At 43.1% G+C, this 12414-nt stretch overlaps 1 protein-coding gene across 1 annotated transcript in view; it reads right to left on the bottom strand.

The window, feature by feature from the left end:
• The window catches only part of LOC137379357 (cadherin-related family member 3-like), an 88335-nt gene that overhangs the window by 60834 nt on the left and 15087 nt on the right, over positions 1–12414 (bottom strand). The gene's annotated exons all lie outside the window — the stretch shown is intronic.

The following is a 12414-nucleotide window of genomic DNA, read 5'->3' as shown; positions in this document are numbered from 1 at the left end:
AGCAGGTCTAGCAGCATCTGTTTCAGGTTTGTGACCTTTCAGGTGTCCAGCATCTGCAGTATTTTGCTCTTGACCATAAAAAAACGCTTGCATTAGTTGTAAATTTTTTGAGCTGGTTTGTAATCCTGTCCCCTTGATTTCTCCCCATCCTGACTCATTGGCCTGGTGTACAGGTATAATAGATTTTGCTATAATTGTTACATTCACTGGTTCGTCAGCCTTTTAAACAGTCTATTATGATGGCACACCAGCACTTTAACCAGCAAGGCATCGCTTAGCACAGTCACAAAGAAAGTTTTATCATAAAATTGTACAGAACACCGTTAGTCCCATTAAGTTTGACTCATGTGCTGCATAAACATCAATATTAGCCTATTGGGCCCAATGGCCTGTTTCTGTGCTGTAAATACTCCTAAATTCAAATATTCAGTAAGCCCATATCAGTTCTCTAAACCTACTTTTTCCCATACACTTTTCATTTTTTCAAGTATTTATGCACTTGCTTTTTGTTTAAAAAAAAGCCATTTGGGATCCTGCTTCTGGCACCAGAAAAGAAAAAGTGTGGTATTCTTGGCTTATCTTCTGATTTTCAGACAGTTTTTTAACCTATCTCTGCTATCATTGTTATTAAACTATAATGGAACATATACCAGAGGAGAAAGACTCAGTGCAAATATGTTTTGGAAATGCAAACCAAAGAGGAGAGATAAAAAGATCTTTATTGTTCTTAAAGTGCAATAGATTGTTCACATAGTCTCACTATAACTCATAACAAGATTGGTAGCATAGTGGTTATGTTACTGGACTGGTAATCTAGAGTCCTGGACCACTAACACCTCTAAACTATTTTCATTGTGTGTGGCCTGTTCATTTGAATGTGCAGCACCTTTAAATATTTTTGCAAGACCACACACGCGGCATAGAGATAACAACTTGTGAGAGGCCTGCGCAGTACCTTCCAGGTTGCTATGTGACTGCACATGCACAGGTTGCTTGCAGGGACCATTAGACTGATGATCTGGAGAAATGAGTTCAAACCCCATCATGGCAACAAAGGAATTTAAATTCAGTTAATTAAATATATCTGGTATAAAAAGTTAGTATCAGTGGCCACTGATCATTAACTTCCAGATTGTCATAAAAACCCATCTGGTTCACATAATGTCCTTCAGGGAAGGCAATCTGCTGTCCTTACCTGGTCTGGCCCAAATGTGATTCCAGACCCATAGCAGACTGGTTGTCTCTTAACTGCCCTCGGAAATGGCCTAGCAAGCCACTCAGTTGTAATAAACTGCTACGAGTAAGTATAATGAGAATGAAAACAGACAGACCCCCAGACATCGATCTAGGCATTGGATTCAGACATGACAACAGCACACCCAGCCAAGTTGATGCTGCAGAATCCTCCTCACGAACATCTGGGGCTTGTGCTAAAATTGGGAGAGCAACAGCCTGACATAGTCGTATTCACAGAATCATACCTTACAGCCAACGTCCCAGAATCCTCCATCACCATCCACTGTGCCTCTATTTAATCCTTATGTCCAGAGGTGGTGGCACTGCGCTATACAGTTAGGAAGGACTGGCCCTGGGAGTCCTCAACATTGATTCCGAGCCCCATAAAGTCTCATGGCATCAGGTCAAGCATAGGCAATAATGCCTCCTGCTAATTATCACCTACTGCCCTCCTTAGCTGATGAATCAGTACTCCTCCATACTGAACACCATTTGCAAGAAGCACTGAGGGTTGCAAGGGAACAGAATGCATTCTGGGTGGGGACATCAATATCCATCACCAAGAGTGGCTCGGTAGCACCACTACTGACCAAGCTGGCTGAATCCTGAAGGACATATCTGCCAGACTGGGCTTTTGGCAGGTGTTGGAGTGACCACTGCACAATCCTTGTGGAACGAAATTCCTGTCTTTGCACTGAGGACACCCTCCTTTGTGTTGTCTGGCATTACCGCTATGCTAAATGGAATCGATTCGGAATAAACCAGCAGCTCAAAACTGGGTATCCGTGAGGCACTGTGGGGCATCAGTAGCAGAATAATATTCCACCATAACCTGTCACCTCATGGCCCAGCATATTCCTCACTCTACCATTACCATCAAGGTACCACTGAGGTGGATAAAACAGCATGCCAGAAGCAGCACCATGTGTATCTGAAAATCAGGTGCCAACCTGGTGAAGCTACAATGCAGGACTACCTGAATGCTCAACAGCAGAAGCAGCATGCAATAGACAGAGCTAAGAAATTCCACAACCAACAGATCAGATCTAAGCTCTGTGATTCTGCCACATCCAGTCGTGAATAGTGGTGGACAATTAAACAAATAACTGGAGGTGGAGGCTCCACAAACTTCCCCATCTTCAATGATGGTGGAGCCCAGCACATCAGTGCAAAAGGCAAGCTGAAGCATTTGCAACGGCCTTCAGCCAGAAGTGCCGAGTGGATGATCCATTTCAGCTTTCTCCTGAGGTCCCCAGCATCACAGGTGCCAGTCTTCAGCTAATTCGATTCACTCCACATGATATCAAGGAATGGCTGAAGACACCGGATACAGCAAAGGCTCTGAGCTCTGACAACATAGTGGCTGTAGTACTGAAGACTCGTGCTGCAATGAATCGAATATCAGGTGCTGTGTACAATGGGTGGCTGATCCAATACTGCCTGAGCTGAAGTTCCACCTCTTTGTTTCCAGAACTAGCCACACCCCAAGTCAAGCTGATCCAGTACAACTACAACACTGGCATCTACCTGGCAATGTGGAAAATTGATCAATTATGCCCTGTCCACAAAAAAAAGCAGGACAAATCTAATCCAGCCTGTTACTGCCCCATCAGTCTACTCTTAATCATCAGTAAAGTGATGGAAGATGCCGTCGACAGTGCTATCAAGTGGCACTTATTCAGCAATAACCTTCTCACTGATGCTCATTTTGGGTTTCACCAGTACCACTCTGCTCCAGAATGCATTATAGCCTCAGTCCCAAAATGGAGAAAAGAGCTAAATTCCAGAGGTGTGGTAGAAGTAACTGCCCTTGACATCAAGGCGGCATTTGACCAAGTGTGACATCAAAGAGCCCTAGAAAAATTGAAAACAGTGGGAATCAGGGAGAAAACTCTCCACTAGTTGGAGTCAGACATAACACAAAGGAAGAAGATTGCAGTAATTGGACACCAATCATCACAGCCCCAGGACATGGCTGTGGAAGTTCTTCAAGGCAGTGTCCAAGGCCCCACCATCTGCAGCTGCTTTATCAATGACCTCCTGTCCATGATAGTTCAGAAGGGGGGATGTTCACTAATGATTGCAGAGTGTTCAGTCCCATTCGCAACTCCTCAGATAGTGAAGCTAAGGTAACAGAAAGGGTTGATGAGGGTAATGCGGGTGATGTGATGTACATAGACTTCCAAAAGGCATTTGATAAAGTGCCATGTAACATGTTTATCAGCAAAGTTAAAGCCCAGGGAATAAAAGGAACAGTGGCAGGATGGACACAAAGTTGGCTGAGTGACAGGAAATAGAGTAGTGGTGAACAGTTGTTTTTTTGGACTGGAGGAAGGTACATAATGGGGTTCCCCAGGGATCGGTATTAGGACCACGTTTTTCTTGATCCATATTAATGACCTAGAATTGGGTGTACAGGACACAATTTCAAAATTTGCAAATGATAGAAAACTTGGAAGTATTATGAACTGTGAGGAGGATAGAGATAGAGTTCAAGAGGACGTAGACAGGCTGGTGGAATGGATGGACACGTGGCAGATGAAATTTAATGCAGAGAAGTGTTGAGTGATACATTTTGGGAAAAAGTGCAAGGAGAGGCAATATAAAATAAAGGGTACAGTTCGAAACGGGGTGCAGCAGCAGAGGGACCAGAAGGATATGAGGGTGCAGAAAAGATTAACAAGAATGGTTCCGGAGATGAGGGACTTCAGTTGCAAGGATAGACTAGAGAAGCTGAGCCTTTTCTTGTTAGTGAAGAGAAGGTTGAGAGGAGATTTGATAGAGGTGTTCAAAATCAGAGTAGATAGGGAGAAACTGTTCCCGTTGGTGGCAGGGTCAAGAACCAGACGACGTGATATAAGGTGAATGGCAAATGAACCAAAAATGACATAAGGTAATCTTTTTTATGCAGTTTTGGTTAGGATCTGAAGGCACTGTCTGAGATTGTGGTGGAGACAGATTCAATCGTTGCTTTCAAAACAGTATTGGATAATTATCTGAAGAGAAAACGTTTGCAGGGCTACGCAGAAAAGGCAGGGGAGTGGGACTAGCTGAGTTGCTCTTGCAGAGAGCTGGCATGGACATGATGGGCTGAATGGCCTCCCTCTGTGCTGTAAGCATTCTAAAATTCCATAATGTGCAGCAAGCCCTGGACAGCATTCAGGTTTGGGCTGATAAATGGCAAGTAACATTCAGGCCATGCAAGTGCCAGGCAATGACTGTCTCCAAAAACAAAGTCTAACTCTCGCATTCAATGGCATTACCATTGAATCCCCCAACATCAACATCCTGGGGGTCACCATTGACCATAAACTTAACTGTATCAGCCACATAAATACTGTGGCTACAAAAGCCGGTCCGAAGCTGGGTGTTCTGCAATGAGTAACTTACTCTTGACTCCCCAAAGCCTTTCCATCATCTACAAGGCTCAATTCAGGAGTGTGATGGAATACTCTCAACTTGCCTGGATGAGTACAGCTCCAACAACTCTGAAAAATCTCGACATCATCCAGGACAAAGCGACCTGCATGATTGGCACCTCATCCACCACTTTAAACATTCACTCTCTCTATCATGTTTACCATCTACAAGATGCACTGCAGCAATACTCCATGGAATTTCCAACCATATCTCCCAAACCCATGACATGTACCATAATAAAAACAGAAAATGCTGGAAATACTCAGCAGGTCTGGCAGCATCTGTGGAGGGAGAAACAGAGTTAACGTTTCATGTCTGTGACTTTTCATCTGAACACACACGTGACATTTACCACTGAGAAGGTAGCAACAGGCACATGGGAACACCACCACCTCCAAGTTCCCATCCAAGTCACATGCCATCTTGATTTGGAAAGATCAGTGTTCCTTCATTGTCACTGGATCAAAATTCTGGAACTCCCTCCCTAACAGAACTGTGGGAGTATCTTCACCATAAGGACTGCAACGGTTCAAGAAGGCAGCTCACCGCCATCTCCTCAAGGCCAGCGATGTTCTCACCCCATGAATGAATAAAAGAAAAGCTGAAGCCTCAGCACACTTTACAATATCAACAACAAAGACTTGCATTTATATTGCACCTTTAACACAGTAAAACCTCCTAAGGCACTTCATGGGAGTGCCATTAGACAACATTTTGACACCGAGAGAAAGAAAGAGATACTAGGACGGTTGACTAAAATCTTGGTCAAAGAGGTAGATTTTTAAGGATTTTGGGATTTTCTTCTCCCTGCTGCTTTCACATGCGTTCAAATCCTCTGAAGAAGGAATTTTCCTCCACACAAGATCAGGGGGCAGGTTGTTCAACCTTGCCCGTCTAAGAGCGAAGTCCAAAGTACGGAAAGTCCTCATCAGAGAACTCCTCTTTGCTGACGATGCTGCTTTAACATCTCACACTGAAGAATGCCTGCAGAGTCTCATCGACAGGTTTGCGTCTGCCTGCAATGAATTTGGCCTAACCATCAGCCTCAAGAAAACGAACATCATTGGGCAGGATGTCAGAAATGCTCCATCCATCAATATTGGCGACCACGCTCTGGAAGTGGTTCAAGAGTTCACCTACCTAGGCTCAACTATCACCAGTAACCTGTCTCTAGATGCAGAAATCAACAAGCGCATGGGTAAGGCTTCCACTGCTATGTCCAGACTGGCCAAGAGAGTGTGGGAAAATGGCGCACTGACACGGAACACAAAAGTCCGAGTGTATCAGGCCTGTGTCCTCAGTACCTTGCTCTACGGCAGCGAGGCCTGGACAACGTATGCCAGCCAAGAGCGACGTCTCAATTCATTCCATCTTCGCTGCCTTCGGAGAATACTTGGCATCAGGTGGCAGGACTATATCTCCAACACAGAAGTCCTTGAAGCGGCCAACATCCCCAGCTTATACACACTACTGAGTCAGCGGCGCTTGAGATGGCTTGGCCATGTGAGCCGCATGGAAGATGGCAGGATCCCCAAAGACACATTGTACAGCGAGCTCGCCACTGGTATCAGACCCACCGGCCGTCCATGTCTCCGTTATAAAGACGTCTGCAAACGCGACATGAAATCGTGTGACATTGATCACAAGTCGTGGGAGTCAGTTGCCAGCATTCGCCAGAGCTGGCGGGCAGCCATAAAGACAGGGCTAAATTGTGGCGAGTCGAAGAGACTTAGTAGTTGGCAGGAAAAAAGACAGAGGCGCAAGGGGAGAGCCAACTGTGCAACAGCCCCAACAAACAAATTTCTCTGCAGCACCTGTGGAAGAGCCTGTCACTCCAGAATTGGCCTTTATAGCCACTCCAGGCGCTGCTTCACAAACCACTGACCACCTCCAGGCGCGTATCCATTGTCTCTCGAGATAAGGAGGCCCAAAAGATCTTAAAGGAGTGTAGAGAAGGCAGAAGCTTAGGGAGAGAAGGAGTTGGCAATCATTTGGGATGGTGTTACTGCCAATGGTATCCTCATTTTCACCATGTTACTTATTGCAACCATCAGTTATCATCGAGCTTGCAATGTTTTTCTTTTCTTGAGTGCATCATGAGATGCCATGCCCTGATCTGAAACTTGGAGGAGGCTATAAGGAAATTAGTTCATTGTCACCCCTAAGAGAGACAGTGACATCTGTTGTCACTCCTTTCAGCCAGCTGCTGCTGGCTGTGAATTCCAAACTGCTACTTCTCTTGTGGGAACAGACCAAATGGTTTCAAATAAATCTTGGAAGTCGTGTAAAATTGTCCTAAGGCTATCCCTCAAGACATACTATTGAAGCTGTGATAGCTGCCACTCCAAAAACTACCACCACCCTTCATATCTCTGTTGCTGCAGATATCTTTTGTTACTGCGACTCTCCAGAGTATTCTGCATGGCATGATCACTTTCCCACATTGTGTTGCAGATGCACATAGTGGACTGCTTCAGCTTTTGCATTACCTTAACTATATGGGTGAAAACTAGCCACACTAACTACATGAGAACAATGCTCTCAAATCATTGATTTTTTGAAGTTGGGCACCTGAGATCTGGAAGCCTGGCTCTATGGAGGATCAGCTCACTCCTTTTCAGGTCTTCCTGCTCATTCATGCTCTGTGTTTCACCCAGTGAAAAGCCCTCTGACTCACCATTTCCTTCCTCCTTTGTGGGTGTTTCTGAGTTGGACACATAGGATGTTCAATGCAGAGAAATGTGAGTTGATTCATTTTGGTAGGAAGAACATGGAGAGACAATATAAAATAAAGAGAACAATTCTAAAGGGGTTGCAGGAGGAGCGGGACCTAGGTGTTTATGTACATAATTCATTGAAGGTGGCAGGACAGGTTGAGAGAGTGGTTAGTAAAGCATACAGTATCCTTTATTAATAGAGGCATAAAGTATAAGAGCAAGGAAGTTATGTTGAATTTGTATAAGGCACTAGTTCTGCCTCAGCTGGAGTATTGTGTCCAATTCTGGGCGCCGCATTTGAAGAAAGACGTGAGGGAATTGGGAGAGTACAGAAGAGATTCACAAGAATGGTTCCAGGGATGAGGAATTTCAGTTATGAAGATAGATTGGAGAAATTAGGACTCTTTTCCTTGGAGAAGAGAAGGCTGAGAGGTGATTTGATAGAGGTATTCAAAATCATGAGGGGTCTGGACAGAGTAGATAGAGAAAAACTGTTCCCACTCGTGAAAGGATCGAGAACGAGAGAGCACAGAAATAAAGTATTCAGTAAGAGAAGCAAAAGGACATGAAGAAAAACTTTTTCTCGCAGTGAGTGGTTGTCTGGAATGCACTGCCTGAGAACATGCTGGAGGCAGGTTCAATTGAAGCATTCAGAGAGGAATTAGACAGTTATATGAAAAGGCAGAATGTGCAGGGTTACGGAGAGAAGGCAGGGGAATGGAACTGAGGGAATTGCTCTTTCAGAGAGCCGGTGCGGACATGATGGGCCAAATGGCCTCCTTCTGCACTGTAACGATTCTGTGATTATGTGATACGATGTTGGTGAAGACAGAGCAGAATTTGTGGAACTTGATGTGTCCGATTGCTATTTTTGACTTCTTATCCTCTTGCTTTATGCAATCTCCAGGAGGTTAAAGACACAGCCTCTTTTTCAGCTCTGCAAATAATCAACTGTCTTTTTGAAGAAATAACAGCTGACTGATACCCATTTGGAGCCTTTGACAATCCACATAAAACTGGGACCAATTTTCTGAAAAGATAAAAAGAAACGTTTGTATTTACATTGCACTTTTCACAACCGCTGGATATCTCAAAGCACTATACAGCCAATTAAGTACTTTTGAAGTGTAGTCACTGTTGAATCATAGAATTGTTACAGAGCAGAAGGAGGCCATTCGGCCCATCGTGTCTGCACCAGCTCTCTGAATGAGCATTTCACCTAGTACCACTCCCGGCTTCCTCCCTGTAACCTTGCACATTCTTCCTTTTCATGTAGTTCTCTTTTGAATGTAAAAACATGGAAGCCAATTTGCACACATCAAGCTCTCATAAACAGCAAGGTGGTAATGACTGGATAATCTGTTTTTGTGATGTTGATTGAAGGATGAAGATTGACCAGGGCACCAGGGATAATTCCCCTGCTGTTCTTCAAAATAGTGCCGTGGGATATTTTACATCCACCGAAACAGGCAGATGGGGCCTCAGTTTAACGTCTCATCCAAAAGATTGTACCTCTAACAGTACAGTACTCCCTTTGTACTCTATTGGAATGTTAGCCTTCATATTGGTGCTAAAATCCTGGAGTGAAACTTGAACCCAGAACTTTATGATTCACAGGCAAGAGTGCCTCCAACTGAGCCACTCTTCCTTTACCATCTTCTTCTCAGTTATTCATCTCCTACTTCTCCAGTTCCCACAGTCTCTTCCCATTTGCTGCAATGCCTCTTCCTCGTACACTCTAACTTCTCAGACAGGCAGTTTCTCGTCCTGTTGCATTTCTTTGATGTTGGTTATATGCGACGTTTCCTTTTTCAAGGAGAGTATATGCTGATAGAATTTGAGTAGCAATTAAAATTAACTTCACCTAGGTGTCTGCATCAATACCATGATTATAATCCTTGAAGGTGCAGGCTTCCTTTAAATACCTCTCCTCCATAGCCCCGTTGTGTCAGGCAATGGGGGTTCTAACAGAAGGTCATCGACCTGAAGTATTAACCCTATCTTCCTCTCTCTACAGATACTGACTACCAATTGAGTTCTTCCAGCTTTCTCTGTTTTATTTCAGATTTACAGTGTTTTGCTTTCTGCTTTGAATTTACACTGTGGTTGGGAGTTAACACTGTTACGGACAGGTGGGAAATGGTGTGGGCGACTTCCACTTTTCACCTCCTAAATGACTGCAGATAATGTTTTTTTAAAAATGTATTTTAGTCCCTGAGTGTTTTAGGGTCGAATAAACAGACAAATGACAGGTTTTCGCATAGGTTAAAAAAAGAAAGACAATTAAACAATAACTGAAAATGTTCGCAACCTCATCCACTCCTGCATTCATACAGATGCACACACACAAGAAACAATGGAGAGTAGAGGGTAGCATGTAATTAGAGCCCGATTGTTGAAAAAGAGTTTGTTGTTTAAAAGCTTCAGAGTTACTTCCCAGGAGGGAATCTTATAGCAGTCCAGGCCTCAATGTTCCCTCTCTTGGAATTGATGAAGCATTGCAGACTCCTTTAGTTGAAACTCAATCTGAAGTTGGTGGTGGAAGCTGCGTTCAATTTCTCAGATGGAGAGTTTTTTCAAGGCCAACTTGAACTTTCTCTGCCTTAGTAGTTTTAGATGGTGCTGACAGGGCTCCTTGCTTAAGCTGGATTGATCTCACAGCTTCTCTGGCTGGAATGGCTTTTTCACTTTCTCTCTTGAGAGATACCTTGTAAGGTAGAAGCTTGTCAGGTTGGGGTTTCGATCAGGCGACTAAGGGCTGTCTCCCCTGAGGTAAATCATACAATGTTCCAGGATATGGGAACCATTGTTACATGATGGCATCTGAATGTGGTCAATTCTGCTAAAGTGGTTTCACACCTATTATCTTAGTCTTGGCTGCAGAGTCAGTCTGTCTATAAAAGTCATTGTTAGCTCCATTACTGCAGAAAGGAGTTGTTAGCATGGAATGGCTGTTTTCCATTTCAATGGGTTTTCCCCAAAGCTAATTCAGATGTGGATAATGGGGTTTGTCTTCAACAGACGAGCATGTTTATTGGCTGTACAGGTGGGGTCACCTGACCTCTACTCAATCTTGTCTGTAGAACAAATGTGTCCATTTTATGTAGTTCAGTTCAACAGTTAACTTTAATTTCATAATTCCTTCAGTTCATTTCATATTTCATCACTGTTCCCTCCATGAGCGTGGCAAAATGATGCATTCTTGGTTCCAGAGGTTACTAATAAATGTTGCAGTTTTAAGTTAATCAGCCACTATAAATGAGGAATAATTTGATCTTAACATCTAATTTTAGCAGACTGAAAATTAGATGTGATGACAGACCAGGAGTATGAATTGTGTGCAGTATTGAGCAATATTTGTTACAATATGAGCAGAAATTGAATATTTTTAAAACCTTGTTGAAGGAGTCTTATATCCTCAGTAAAAGAGAAAGGTTGAAGCAAAAAGGTAAAGCCTCAGTCATTGCATAAGGAGGTTCTTGGGGCAATGAGCTTAAATAGAAGGTCTTTTGTAATGTATAAATGGTCAAACAAGTAGGAAAGTAGAAAGAAATATAAAATAGTAACGATAAGACATTTTGGGCTAGATTTTATAAGCGGCGAAAAAAATGGCGCACCGGGGTTGTTGGGGTGACTAGGGAAGAGTTTCCCTTGGGGTACTGTCTTCTGTATGAGAGTAAATTCATCAGCTGGAACTGCACCCTGCCTGGTTCTTTGAACCTTTTGTTTCTCTACGTGGGTTTTAGTAGAAAGGGGAAGTGAGTTTTTAAATTCCTTGAGAAGAATCACCGCTCTGAGGTTTTCATATGTGAACTGTACTGTCACATGGTTCTATCAAACCCCTTTGTTTTTAATGATTTTTTTTTCTGGACTCTTCTCTGGAATTCAAGGTGCTACATGCCTCCCATGGTGTCCATCCACACTTGGAGGGGTTGCCTCTTTCAAGGTCAATGGGTGGGAATGGCCTTGATGACCGTGCTGATGAAGCCATTCTAGGTAATTGAACCATTGAGAGCAAGACATTGTTCTGGTTGGGCTTGGTTAGACTTTTCATCTCCAGTTTAATCTCCTGGTGTTTCAAATGTAAATTGCAGTGGCCATCTTGGCTGCTTTTTTAAGTTAACTTGTAGGATTTTTTCATTAAAAGTCTAATGTAAGTGTCCAACTGATGAAATTAATGTTTCCCATTTGGCATGTAGGGTTTTCATGACACTTCCTTTAAGCCACTCCTTAAAACCTATTGCTTTGACAAAGCTTTTAATCACATTTCCCAATATCTCTCTATGTAAATCAGTGTCAAAATTTGTCCGAAATCCCTCTTGTAAAGTGCTTTGGGACATTTTGATTATGTTAAAGGCACTATATAAATGCAAGTTGTTGTCATACTGACGTCAGTGTTTGGAATTCATGAGGAAAATTCGTATGGAGCAGCACCTCACTGTTTGCTTGTAGGTGATAGTTTCAAAGCAGAAATAACCCCGTCCCTCCAATATGGACGCATACTACACATTTTCATGATGAAAGCAGCTGATAACTTGCAAAACCTTACATGTATTTACAATACCAACCACAGCAGCAAGAGCAAGTTATCTGCAGTGTACAATGCAGTAGACTACAGATGTGTTGGGTTTGAGGGAGGAGGGGCGAGTCAATTTATCTTTACTGTAGTTTACATTAATGTATACCAACCATGTCAATTAGTACATAAATCAACCTCTAGAGTAAAGTTTTATTTGTACTGGCATGGATTCAGACCACATAAATTGTCGTGCATAAAGCTTGCTTTCGAGTTCATATTTCATCCAATTCCAGGTCCAGTCTGACCTACAAAATGCACAGATTACCCATGGCATGAATATCTTATTCATTGATTCCAGAACATTTTAACTGAACCAACTATTCAGTCCATTGCCCAATGCTGTACTGAAGAAAAGTAAAGGACAGCTTCACATGATCCTGCCAACGATACTATGGTAACATGATACATAATGTGGTCCCGGGGCTTGTTTGCCTGATTGCTTATTGATTTAGTGAGAAATTT

Source organism: Heterodontus francisci, chromosome 18, assembly GCF_036365525.1.
Source record: "Heterodontus francisci isolate sHetFra1 chromosome 18, sHetFra1.hap1, whole genome shotgun sequence".
NCBI lineage: Eukaryota > Metazoa > Chordata > Chondrichthyes > Heterodontiformes > Heterodontidae > Heterodontus > Heterodontus francisci.
This window is presented reverse-complemented; position numbering and strand designations above follow the sequence as displayed.